This window comes from Notamacropus eugenii, chromosome 3 (assembly GCF_028372415.1).
Source record: "Notamacropus eugenii isolate mMacEug1 chromosome 3, mMacEug1.pri_v2, whole genome shotgun sequence".
Taxonomy (NCBI): Eukaryota; Metazoa; Chordata; class Mammalia; order Diprotodontia; family Macropodidae; genus Notamacropus; species Notamacropus eugenii.
Window position 1 is genome coordinate 334,079,673 of NC_092874.1, and position 12,817 is coordinate 334,092,489.

The 12,817-nt window shown below is 37.8% G+C and overlaps 1 pseudogene; it reads right to left on the minus strand.

Moving 5' to 3' along the window:
• Positions 1-6,994: 6,994 nt before the first annotated feature.
• On the minus strand, positions 6,995-9,001 carry LOC140531607 (dihydrolipoyl dehydrogenase, mitochondrial-like; annotated as a pseudogene).
• Positions 9,002-12,817: the final 3,816 nt, after the last annotated feature.

Below are 12,817 nucleotides of genomic sequence, written 5' to 3' on the forward strand. Positions count from 1 at the left end.
AACGAAGGACAAACACAATGTTTTTGTATCTCTGTACCTGGTATGCAGTGGATGCTTAATAAATGTTTGCTGATTGAGGGTAGGCATGAACAAAGTAAATTGAAGTACATTACAAAGAAAGCACATACAAAAACGGGAGCAGTTCAAAGAAGTCAACAAAAATATATATGACTGAAAAAATAGGCTGGTCACATTGTCAAAAATGAGGGATAACTGATGGATAGCCCACATACTGCTCTTCTCCAGATGTTAGGAGAGTTCAAGGAAGACCCCCAGCATATTGGGTGGTCCCCTTGTGTTGAATTTATAAGAAGAATTAGATAAAATTTGTATTAGCTGGGCAGACATGAATGAGTTGCCATATGTTGCTGAAGGGCAACCTACATCAATGAAATCATTAGAATATTTAAACTATAGGCTTAACTGACACAGAAATGAATATTAATCCTTTTTCCATTTGACTACCCCTCCCCCATGGTGGTGCTTCACAAGGGTTTCCTGAACTCAGTGGGAAGGTTAGGATAGTTAAAATTTAAATAATTCTCCCAATGCAATGATTCTGTGAAAATAATACTGGGTAGGTTGAAGAGACTGGTGTAAAGAGAAAGTAAGGAAAAATTATAATAAAAATGACTGATGGTGTGAGCCTTAGTGGTTTGAAGAATGAGGATGGCATTATAGAAATAACTAGTCAGGGGGAAGAGCTTTTGGATAATTGGGCAGAAAAGCTTCAAGACTGAAACCTCCTCTAGGGAAAAACAGAGTGGCCAGGAGGGATTCCAGAACCACTAAGACAAGGAGTGTGGAACATGTGACCTCAAGACTACAAATCTTCAAGTTTGGAGGGCCACAAGTTCTCTGCCCCTACACTAGGTCATTTACCTTTCTTATACCTCAAGTACCTTGTCTGAAAAATAAGGGTATTGGGCTAGATCACAAGTGTCAAACACAAAACACAGATCAAAATGTAGTTTGGTAATGTTTGGAAAAATAAATAAAATGCAATAAAACAAAGATGATATTAACCTGTTTTTCCTAAGTCAATATGCAGCCTGCATGGATCTTTATATATGTTTCAGTGAGTCTGACACCACTGGACAAAGCCATCTTTAAAGTCTCTTCCAATTCTAAATATACAATGCTAATCACAGGTTATTATTTCAAAACTGAACAGCATCTGTTTTGGATCAACTGTGTCCTTGCTCAATAGTTTTGCAGAAAAGTTTGAGATCCTTACTTGACCCTTCACCCTTCCCAATGTACATATGAAAAGATACATGCAAAACCACATCAGGTGCCATATAAGTACCAGAAGAGTACTAAGAAATAGAAACATGTATAGGAGTAGTGAGAATGGAATTAATTCCATATCTGTAAATGGAAAATATAGTCTATATATTTCCGACAAGCTGCTCAGGTTGGCTTTCATCCAAGACTATTATGCTTCCCCCAGGATAAACTAAACAGAAATCTCATCATGGAGATTGCCCTTGTTTTGATCTCTGCCTTCACTTGCCTCTCCCCTCTGACTGCAAGATGGAAAAACTCCCACAGCCTCCCTTTACCAAGGGCTCAGAATTTCCCAACCAACTTTCAATTTCTCGCCAGCAGCTCCCCTTGGTTTTCATTCCACAGACTTGTTGCCTTGAAGCCCAGATACCCTTTGGCAACTAACTCCCCTTCCTTTTCATCTTCCTTTTGTGTATTATCTTCTCCTATTAACTTGTAAGGTCCTTGAGGGCAGAGAATGTCTTTTTCTTATTTGTATTCTAGCTGAGGGGCAGCTAGGTGGTGCAGTGGATAGAGCACCAGTGCAGGAGTCAGGAGGACCTGAGTTCAAATCTCACCTCAGACACTTGACACTCACTAGCTGTGTGACCTTGGACAAGTCACTTAACCCCAACTGCCTCATCCTGGGTCATCTTCAGTCATCCTGACGGATTGAGAGGGCTCTGGAGGAAAAGTGAGGCTGGTGATGTGCACAGCCCTCCCTCACTCAAAATAAAGTCAGGTGCAAGTCATGTCATCATTTCTCTGATGGTATGGTCTTCTTTGGCAATGAAGGAAGAACACGTACACACACATTCTAGCACATAGTAGGCATTTAATAAATTTACTATGGCTACCCAAAAGAAATCTAGAGTTATCAAACTGTATGAAGGCATAAGACGCTGAACCCAGGATCTCCCCATTTAAGGAAACAAGGTGGTGAAGTGGATAGAGTGCTGCGCCCAGCATCAGGAGTAAGGCTCATCTTCCTGAGTTCAGATTTGACCTCAGAGGTTTCAGACACTTCCTAACTGTGCGACCCTGTGCAAGTCATCTAATCCTGTTTGTCTCAGTTTCTCTTCAGTAAAATGAGCTAGAGAAGGAAATGTTAAACCACTCCAGTTTCTTTGCCAAGAAAACCTCAAATGGGATCAGTTAGAGTCAGACAAGAAAGGATGAAAGAAAACAACCATTAAAAGACTTTACGGGCATCTGGAGGCAAGGTGGGTGTGGAGAGGACACTCAGAAGTCAAGTAACCAGCCGGGAAAATGCCCAGAACAGGGAAAAAAAATAAGACCATAGAAGGTTACTTTCTTGGTGACCAGATATCTCCTCCCATCCTTTCTGATGAGGAAGAACAATGCTTACCATCAGGGAAAGACATAGAATTCAAGGCTTCTTTATCCCAAACATCCAAAATAAATATTCAATGGGCTCAGGCCATGGAAGAGCTCAAAAAGGATTTTGAAAATCAAGTCAGAGAGGTGGAGGAAAAACTGGGAAGAGAAATGAGAGAGATGCAAGAAAAGCATGAAAAGCAGGTCAACACCTTGCTAAGGAAGACCCAAAAAAATGCTGAAGAAAATAACACCTTGAAAAATAGGCTAACTCAATTGGCAAAAGAGGTTCAAAAAGCCAATGAGGAGAAGAATGCTTTCAAAAGCAGAATTAGCCAAATGGAAAAGGAGGTTCAAAAGCTCACTGAAGAAAATAGTTCTTTCAAAATTAGAATGGAACAGATGGAGGCTAATGACTTTATGAGAAACCAAGAAATCACAAAACAAAACCAAAAGAATGAAAAAATGGAAGATAATGTGAAATATCTCATTGGAAAAACAACTGACCTGGAAAATAGATCCAGGAGAGACAATTTAAAAATTATGGGACTACCTGAAAGCCATGATCAAAAAAAGAGCCTAGACATCATCTTTCACGAAATTATCAAGGAAAACTGCCCTGAGATTCTAGAACCAGAGGGCAAAATAAGCATTCAAGGAACCCACCAATCACTGCCTGAAAGAGATCCAAAAAGAGAAACTCCTAGGAACATTGTGGCCAAATTCCAGAGTTCCCAGGTCAAGGAAAAAATATTGCAAGCAGCTAGAAAGAAACAATTCAAGTATTGTGGAAATACAATCAGGATAACACAAGATCTAGCAGCTTCTACATTAAGGGATCGAAGGGCGTGGAATATCATATTCCAGAAGTCAAAGGAACTAGGACTAAAACCAAGAACCCCCTACACAGCAAAACTGAGTATAATACTTCAGGGGGAAAAATGGTCATTCAATGAAATAGAGGACTTTCAAGCATTCTTGATGAAAAGACCAGAGCTAAAAAGAAAATTTGACTTTCAAACACAAGAATGAAGAGAACCATGAAAAGATAAACAGCAAAGAGAAGTCATAAGGGACTTTACTAAAGTTGAACTGTTTACATTCCTACATGGAAAGACAATATTTGTAACTCTTGAAACTTTTCAGTATCTGGGTACTTGATGGGATTACATACACACACACGCATGCACACACACACAGAGACAGAGAGCACAGAGTGAAAGGAATAGGATGGGGTCATATCTTAAAAAAATGAAATCAAGTGGTAAGAGAGAAATATATTGGGAGGAGAAAGGTAGAAATGGAATGGGGCAAATTATCTCATAAAAGAGGCAGGCAAAAGACTTTTTAGTGGAGGGAAAAAGAGGGGAGGTGAGAGAAAAACATGAAGTTTACTCTCATCACATTTGACTAAAGGAAGGAATAAAATGCACACTCATTTTGGTATGAAAACCTATCTTACCATACAGGAAAGTGGGGGAGAAGCAGGGTGGGGGGGAGGATGGAAGGGAGGGCAATGGGAGGAGGGAGCAATTAGAAGTCAACACTCTGGGGGAGGGACAGGATCAAAAGAGAGAATAGAAGCAATGGGGGGCAGGATAGGATGGAGGGAAATATATTTAGTCTTACACAACACGACTAATATGGAAGTCATTTGCAAAACTACACAGATATGGCCTATATTGAATTGCTTGCCTTCCAAAGGGAATGGGTGGGGAGGAAGAGATGAAGAGAAGTTGGAACTCAAAGTTTTAGGAACAAGTGTCGAGTACTGTTCTTGCTACTAGGAAATAAGAAATACAGGTAAAGGGGTATAGAAAGTTATCTAGCCCTACAGGGCAAAAGAGAAGATGGGGACAAGGGAAAGGAGGGATGATAGAAGAGAGGGCAGGTTGGCGATAGTGGCATTTAGAATGCTTGGCGTTTTGGGGTGGGGGGAGGAGACAAATGGGGAGAAAATTTGGAACCCAAAATTTTGTGAAAATGAATGTTAAAAGTTAAATAAATTTTAAAAAAAGAATAAAAAAAAAGACTTTAGCATTTCCTCTGGCATATTTATCTTTATAATTAGCTTAAACATTTTCTGTCTCCAAACTCACATTTCATCATCTTGCACTTAGGTTGCCATTTCCTACCCACAATTAAATAAATAATCAAACGCATTTCCTTTTTAGTTTTGGAATCTTAAAATGTTCAAACTCCAGAAAACATTTCAAGCCCCTCATTTTTTCAGACAAGGAAACAGAGGGCCAGGTGTAGGAAGGGATTCATTCAAAGTCCCACGGCTAGTAAACTAGGATTCTTATATTCTTCAACTAACTTTCTCTAGTGTTAGTATTCTCTCCCTCTTCAAGTTACCTTGTATTTATACTTATCTGTATACATGCAAAATCCCCACCAAACAGTGAAACCTCTGAAGTCAGGGAGTGTTTCATTTTTATTTTGTTTTTGTATTTCCAGTTCTTAACACAGGATCTTGCACGTAGGCAACTGAGAAAATGTTGTTAATTGAAAAAACAATTCTTTCCCACATTACCTTCATAATCAATTAAAAACATGTAACTATGCCTCAACAGTCTTTTATAATAACACAATAGCTCTTGGCCATGCAGGTTTTCAGTCTTAGTTCCTTTTACAGACTCAGTTTACTTGAATACAATCCAAACACTGCTCTAAATTCCTAGAGTGACATTGTCCCATCTTTATCGTAAAAAAATAAAATACATAAAAACCAGTCAACACAAGGAAAAAACATAGGAAGAACAAAATAGACTCTTTTGGAATAATAATAAAAAAAATTCTCTACCCAAATATTTACTGAAGAATACAAATTCAAAACTTAATAATTACTTTAAATCTTTACGACTTTTAATTTAGCAAAACACTCAGGTTGGACTAAAAAGATAAGGGACATCTCTAATATTCTAAATTATAACCTAAATTATAGAGTACTTCATGTAGGGGGTTGGTTGGCAATGGACCAAACTCATAATGACATCACCATATAAGTTTAAGAAAAAAGAAGTAAAGATGACTATCCCACTTCAATCCTTTTTTTTCTAGGTTATTTTGTTTATTTTGTTAAACATTTCCCAATATCATTTTCATTCAGTTTGGGTCCCAAGTCTGACACCTCTGATTTCCTTTTTACTAATCATGTCAACTCTCTTCCAAGTAACTCCTTTTTCTCTCATGCGTGTATCAACTTGGAGTTCAGATATGATTTGGTGAAGTTAGAGTCATAGACAATAATCTGAAATAAGGTTTCAATATTCTAAGGGGCTGAAAGTTGAGTCACCTTGGTACATTTCTAAAAGAAGTAAATCCTTAATTACAACATCTTATCTTTCCACGTTACCAAAAAAAACAATCTAAAATGTCAGAGGTACCAACTCTGAACAACTAAACTAGCTTAGCCACTAAAATTTAACAGTTAGACCCACCCTGAGTACTTATGTTTGAGTGACAGCATATGCTAATCTTAACTAACATTTTTATATTTCTTCAAATAATATGTACGTATATCCATTCTGACTGCATTTAGTAAGAATTTCTGAACCACCACTACAAATTGTTCCCTTTAGAAATCAGTAGATTTCTTGACTGAATGTACCCCAAAATTAATAAATGCCTTCTGAACCATCCTGTAGTAATTTATATTGTTACATAGGTACAGACCTATTTTTCCTTTACTGCTCAATATATAAAAACTCATAATTTGAAGAGTAACCATTACAAGAGGAATTCTGTTTTCATTAACAAATGTAATTTTATAGCATTTTTAGAAACAATAATTCACATAGTATTAGAAAAAACACTTTACTTATTTCCTAGATATACTGGAGAATAACTAAATAACTAAATAAGGAAAGAGAATAGGCAAGTTCAGAGTTTTGCTAATGTCGGGGCTTTCTCTGATACATCATCTACTTCCAGATCTGTTCACAGAACACATATCCCTGTATCTAAAATGGCCATTTGAATGGTTGCCATTTTCCCAAAACATAGAAAATACTGAAGATATGACCTGTAGCATTAAACATTTTGATTTGAAAATTGTTCTTTTTCAAGATTGAACTGGAAAGTCTTAGATCTTATAAAAATTACATTCCAAAGATAGTGACAACCCGTTTTAGTGAATACCAAATGAATGCTTAAAACTCATTTCTGTCTTCATTTAGTTAACTACTCCTATGTCCCAAAAGCATGATATTAGATTGTAGCAATGTCACCTGAATGTACGTAATACTTCTCATTTACAATGATGTTAACTTGGAAATTCCATTTCCACCCCCCCCAAAGGTCTATCTCTGAACTGTAAAAATTCAATGGTTTAATAAAAATTCAATGATTAACATTTATTTCCTATATTTACACTATTCTATTATACATATATGAACTTTTTATTCATTTTAAATTATTTGTTTCCAATATGAAAACCAAATATAAATCACTAGATCAACCTATCTTTTAATGTAACTCACTTCACATACTGTAGTCCAGCTACATCAAGGCAGGAACATTCAAAATGACTGAATCATTGGGAAGAAATAAGTGTTTTGGGACTGAAACTAGCAAAGTATAACAATGAAACAGTTCTTGTAATGCCACAGAAAGCTTATGTATTCTTACCAAATTCACAGTTACCAGCTTTCCTTTAAGTTTTACTTCTGCAGTACTAAATGCACAGAAAATGAATAGTTATTAAATTTATTTAATATATAGCTGCTGGGTCATTCAACTTCGTCCAAACCTGTTTATTAAATACTTGCTCTCTGAACAAAAATACTTCAGTCTTAGAGTCTCAGAGCTGTGAATCTTCCACATTAGAAGCCCTCCACAAAAACTCTGATATTTCAGAAGAAAAGTGTATTCATTTCATTTCATTTTAGAATTTGATTGCCAAAAGATGCAAGTAGGTTTGTTTACCTGAAAGCTTCTGATGCAGTTGAATGGGCATGACAAACTCTTGCAACATCTTTACAAGATGCTCTACACTCCAAAGCAAGGGCAGCTTCATTTATCATTTCTCCAGCACCTGATCCTAGAATATGTGCTCCTTGTATTCTGTCTATTGATTTCTGACCAAGGATCTTCATTCACCATGCCATCTGTGTCAGCATTAGTGTTAGCTCTGCTATTGTCAGCAAAAGGAAACCTTCCAATTTTGTACTCAACACCCTCTTCTTTCAACATTTCTTCTGTTTTACCAATCCATGCAACTTCAGTATGCGTATAGATCACTGAAGGTATACAATTGTAGTTGATAGGTACAGTGCCTCCGGTCATCCCTTCAACACTGATACTACCTTCATCTTCTGCTTTGTGAGCTAACATGGGGCCAGCAATTGCATTTCCAATAGCAAAGATATTTGGAATTTTGGTTTGGAATCTGGTATTGACTGGGATTCTACCTTTGAGGTCCAGCTCAATTCCAAGTTCCTCCAGTCCCAAATTTTTGTGAAGGGTCATCAGCCAACACAAACCAAGAATACATCACAAGTGAGAACTTCAGCTTTTCCACCAGAAGCAGCTTCAACAGCTACAACAATTTTTCCATCAGGTTTCTTGGTAGCCCCAGTAACTTTGGTATTTAATTTAAACTTAAATCCCTGCTTTTGAAGGATTTGCTAAAATTTTTTAGAAATCTCCATGTCAATTCCCATACCACCAAAATGACGTAAGAACTCAATTTCTGTCACATCTGCATCAAGTCGTTGCCATACTGAATCCAATTCCAAACCTATTACTCCTGCACTAGTACAATCATTTTTTCTGGAACTTTTTTTTAAGCATAAAGTACCTGTAGATGTATTTTGTATCTTCATCAATCGTGATTCCAGGGAAGGGAGTAACTTCTGAACCTGTGGCTTTAAGAATATTTTGTGTATTGATAACTTGAGAGCTGCCATCAGATTTTGCTGCTGTGACTTGATTTTTGCCTGTTATCATTTCATATCCAGCCACATGGGTGACCTTATTTTGCTTAAATAAGTGGGCAATTGCATCAGTTAAAGCCTTTATTGCAGAATTCTTTTGCTCCATCATCTTCTCTAAATTCAAGCAGATTTCTTTAATTTCAACTCCTCTGTTGGTAAAATCTTTATGAGCCAAATGACAAAAATGTAAATTATTCAATAAAGCTTTAGAAGGAATACAGCCAACATTCAAACAAGTTCTACCAAGTGTTTCATTTTTTTCAACACAGACTATCTTGAAGCCCAATTGATCAGCTTTAATGGCAGCAACATATCCTCCAGGGCCAGAACCTATGACTGTTACATCAGCATCAATTGGTTGATCTGCATAAATCCTCAAAGGAACCGAAGAAATCCCTGGTAGGCCATGAGGCATGGCTGCAGTGGCCTCTCTTGGCCAGGGTGTAGCTCTGCATTTTTCTCATGGATGATCCCACCTGATGTGAGCTTTCACCTCCACCAAAAGCCACCTCCACAGTTCCGAGGACTGCCCATTCCAATCTTAACAGGATGAGGAGCTAGAAAAATTGCCTAAATTGGAATTCCATTAGTATGGTGACCAAGAAAGATAATTACCCCCAGAGTCCGTTATCTTTTGTCATTATGCTATATCATTTTACATTTAGAATGGTAACTTTTAAAATCATCTAGTTCTAATATCCATTCCACCTCCCACCTTTCCAAAATTTTCAGATGAGGAAATTGAAAGGAGAGGGCAGATTTAAAGAAATAGCATCAAAAGCTGGGGCCTTCAGTAGGAGAGCAAGATAATTCTCTGAATCATCTACCATAATTTTCTGAATATAATAGGCTACAATCAACAAGTGTTTTTCCTAAGAATCTACACTCTATGTTTTTGAGAGAATTCAGTTCAGCAAACACACTTACTCTGTTCAAGGCAGTCCTGGATGCTAGAGATACAAATACTAAGTAACATTTTCTGATTTTAAAGAGTTTATAAGCCAGTAAGTCAAATACACAACCAGCTGTGTACCAGACAGAATGCAGTAAATACAATGAGTTCCAGGCAGGTGCGTATTGTAGCCAGCTCATATTGATGAGCATAGGGACCTGACTTAAATTTTCAGTGTGAGTATTTACTTTTCTAAAGTGGCAGACAGCAGAGATAATGAGTTGTTAATATAAGGATATTAAAAGCAGTATAAAGAAATGTCTGTTGTTGTTGTTTAGTCATTTTCAGTCATGTTCTACTCTTCATGACCCTTTAAGGGTTTTCTTGGCAAAGATATTGGAGTAGTTCACCATTTCCTTCTTCAGTTCATTTTACAGATGAGGAAACTGAGGCAAACAGGGTTAAGTGACTTGCCCAGGACCAACACAGGTGGTAAGTGTCTGAGGTCAGATTTGAACTCAAGGTCTAATAAGTCAGGAAGACATGACTAATGCTGTGAAAGAAGAAACAGAAAAAAAGGAAAAACTATGAAAAAATAAAGTGAAAATAGTATGCTTTTCCATCTGCATGCCCACTCCATCAATTCTTTCTCTGGATATGGATAGCATTTTGGGCTTGTCTTGGATCACTATATTGCTGAGAAGTGTTAAGTCATTTATTGTAGTTCCTTTTCCCTTTTTATGCACAGTTTGGTTGCCTTTTAGGCATAGTTCTAAAATGCTCTTCAGAATTGCTGGATCAGTTCACAACTTCACCAGCAATGTATGTGTCCCAATTTTCCCACATCCTCTCCAACATTTATCATCTCCCTTTTCTGTCATATTAGCCAGTCTGATAGATGTGAGATGGTACTTCAGAGTTGTTTTAATTTGCATTTCTCTAATCAATAGTGATTTAGAACATTTTTTTAATATGACTATAGATGACTGATTTCTTCTCTGAAAACTGCCTGTTCATATCCATTGACTATTTATCAATTGGGGAATGACTTATATTCTTGTAAAACTGACTCAGTTCTCCATACGTTTGAGAAATGCGACCTTTATCAGAGTTACTTGCTATAAAAATTGTTTCCTATTTTCTTCTTTCCTTCTAATCTTGATTACATTGATTTTGTTTGTGTAAACACTTCAATTTAATACAACAAAAATTATCCATTTTGCATCTTGTTATGCTCTTTCTGCCTTGTTTGGTCACAGATTCTTCCCTTCTCCATAGATGTGACAGGTAAACTATTCCTTGCTCTCTTAATTTGCTTATAGTATTATCCTTTATGTCTAAATCATATATCCATCTTGACCTTATCTTGGTATACATGTGAGATGCTGAGTTTCTGCCATAGTATTTTCCAGCAATTTTTGTCACATTGTGAATTCTTAATACCAGAAGCTGGAGTCTTTGGGTTTATCAAACAGGGGATTACTATAGTCATTGACTACTATGTCTTGTGTACCTAATCTATCCCACAGATCCATCACTGTATTTCTTAGCCAGTACGGGCCCTTTAAGAAGCAAAATCAGCCCCTAGGGAAGCAAAGACTCCCTGCCATCAAGGAGTTTACAATCCAATAAGGAAAAACCACTGATATAAGTGAGTGGTGGTAGGGAAGGATCACTTTGAACCAGAAACTTATAGGGATTGTGAGAGACTCCCAAGGGAGTCTCTCACTCATGGGAACAATGGTTTATCTAAAATCTTAGTGAAGCAGTCACTAATCAGGATCATGATAGCCACCAGGACAGAGTTTCTGTAGATAAAAGGGTTAATACTTCCTGACCATGGTCTTTGGTCCTGGTGCAAGGTGGTTGCCAAGATGGTTGGGGAAGAGGAAATGTGGAGAGTGAGTTGAGAAAAGAGCCAACTTTGGCTGTAGGGTACTAATATGCCAAGAGAAGCAGGCCCAAGGAGCCCAACTGAGTAAGCTGCTTAGTATTCAGTGCACTCAGGACAGCACTAAAAAGGAATGGGCATCAGGTCCCAGCAGTGCAGCAGGTGTGACTTACCTTGGCTACATGAGTTCACTTTGTATTCTTTTCTGCTGCTGTACTCTGTATATGCCTACTCTTCACACTGTCCATGTGTGTAGTTCTGGGAGAGTGCACCCCAGGTTTATAGGGGTAGGGGACTTCTATGTTTATTCTTAGGCTGTTATCTCAGTAAATGCCTTTGCTTTGGGCTAATCATGTCTACTGGCTTACTAGTAAAAGTTGGTGCAAGTGTAGGGGCTCATAAACTATAGTTTTGTGAATGTGACTTACAGAGTACCTTGAGTTTGGAGGTAACTGTTCTCTCCACCATCACCCCCCCCGCCCTGCCCCCATCACCTGTCTCCCAAACCAGAGGGATGCAATATATGCTTGTTGGTGCCTTTGGTGGGTGCATTCTGACAAAATCTTAGTAAGGGCAGTAATGCACAAATTTATTTAAAAGTGAATCTTTGTTAAGTTCAGTAGACTAGGGCCAGAGGGACTCTCTGAAGCACCAATAAAATCAGGTTTTTTTGAGCTCTAAGGCTACAAATGTATGTGTATACATGCATACATATATGTGCATACACACACATGCATACATACGTATATACATATGTTGTTGTAATGATGGGTTACAAGCCCAAGCCAAGACCTTTTTCCCTTGGATCAGGAGGGCTTTTGTCCCTTTCCTTGGGGAGGGCTCCTTGGATTCCCCTCCCATTTCTCCCAGCCCATACTCCCTATCTTATCAAAATCCTGTTGTCCAGACTATTTAGCATTGTCTTCATATTCCTACCTCAGATTCTACCATCCTTTTGATATTCCTGACTACTCAGCATTCTCTGGAAGTCTTAGTTGCCCAGCCTGCTTTGTGGATTGTCTGGACTACCCGCCAGTCCTATCAGGAACCTCCCTGGATTTGATCTACCCCAGACTACTTGGCAACACCTGGATTCTTCCGTCAGTCTTTTTCTGTATTTAAGCTCCATCTTGCCTCCATGAAGGTGCTCAGATTCCGTCCAGCTCATACTCTGTCTAGCTGAGATTCTATCTGGCCCACTTATTAATACAAGCGTTACAAATGCTTAGGCTCCTTAAGAGTCAACCTAATGTGACGAATCTTTAATAAACTTTGTTTTTCTTTGGCTTTAAGAAGGTTTGTGTCGAATTCATTCAAGCAGGATCTGGCATGTGGGTATTTCGGGGTCCCCACCACCCCGAACTTCAACAGTATGTATACATGTATATTGTTGTTCTGGAAAATTTTTGTATTTATTTTTTCCAATTACATGTGAAAACAATTTTTAACATTTGTTTTTTATAATTTTGAGTTCGATTCCTCCTTACC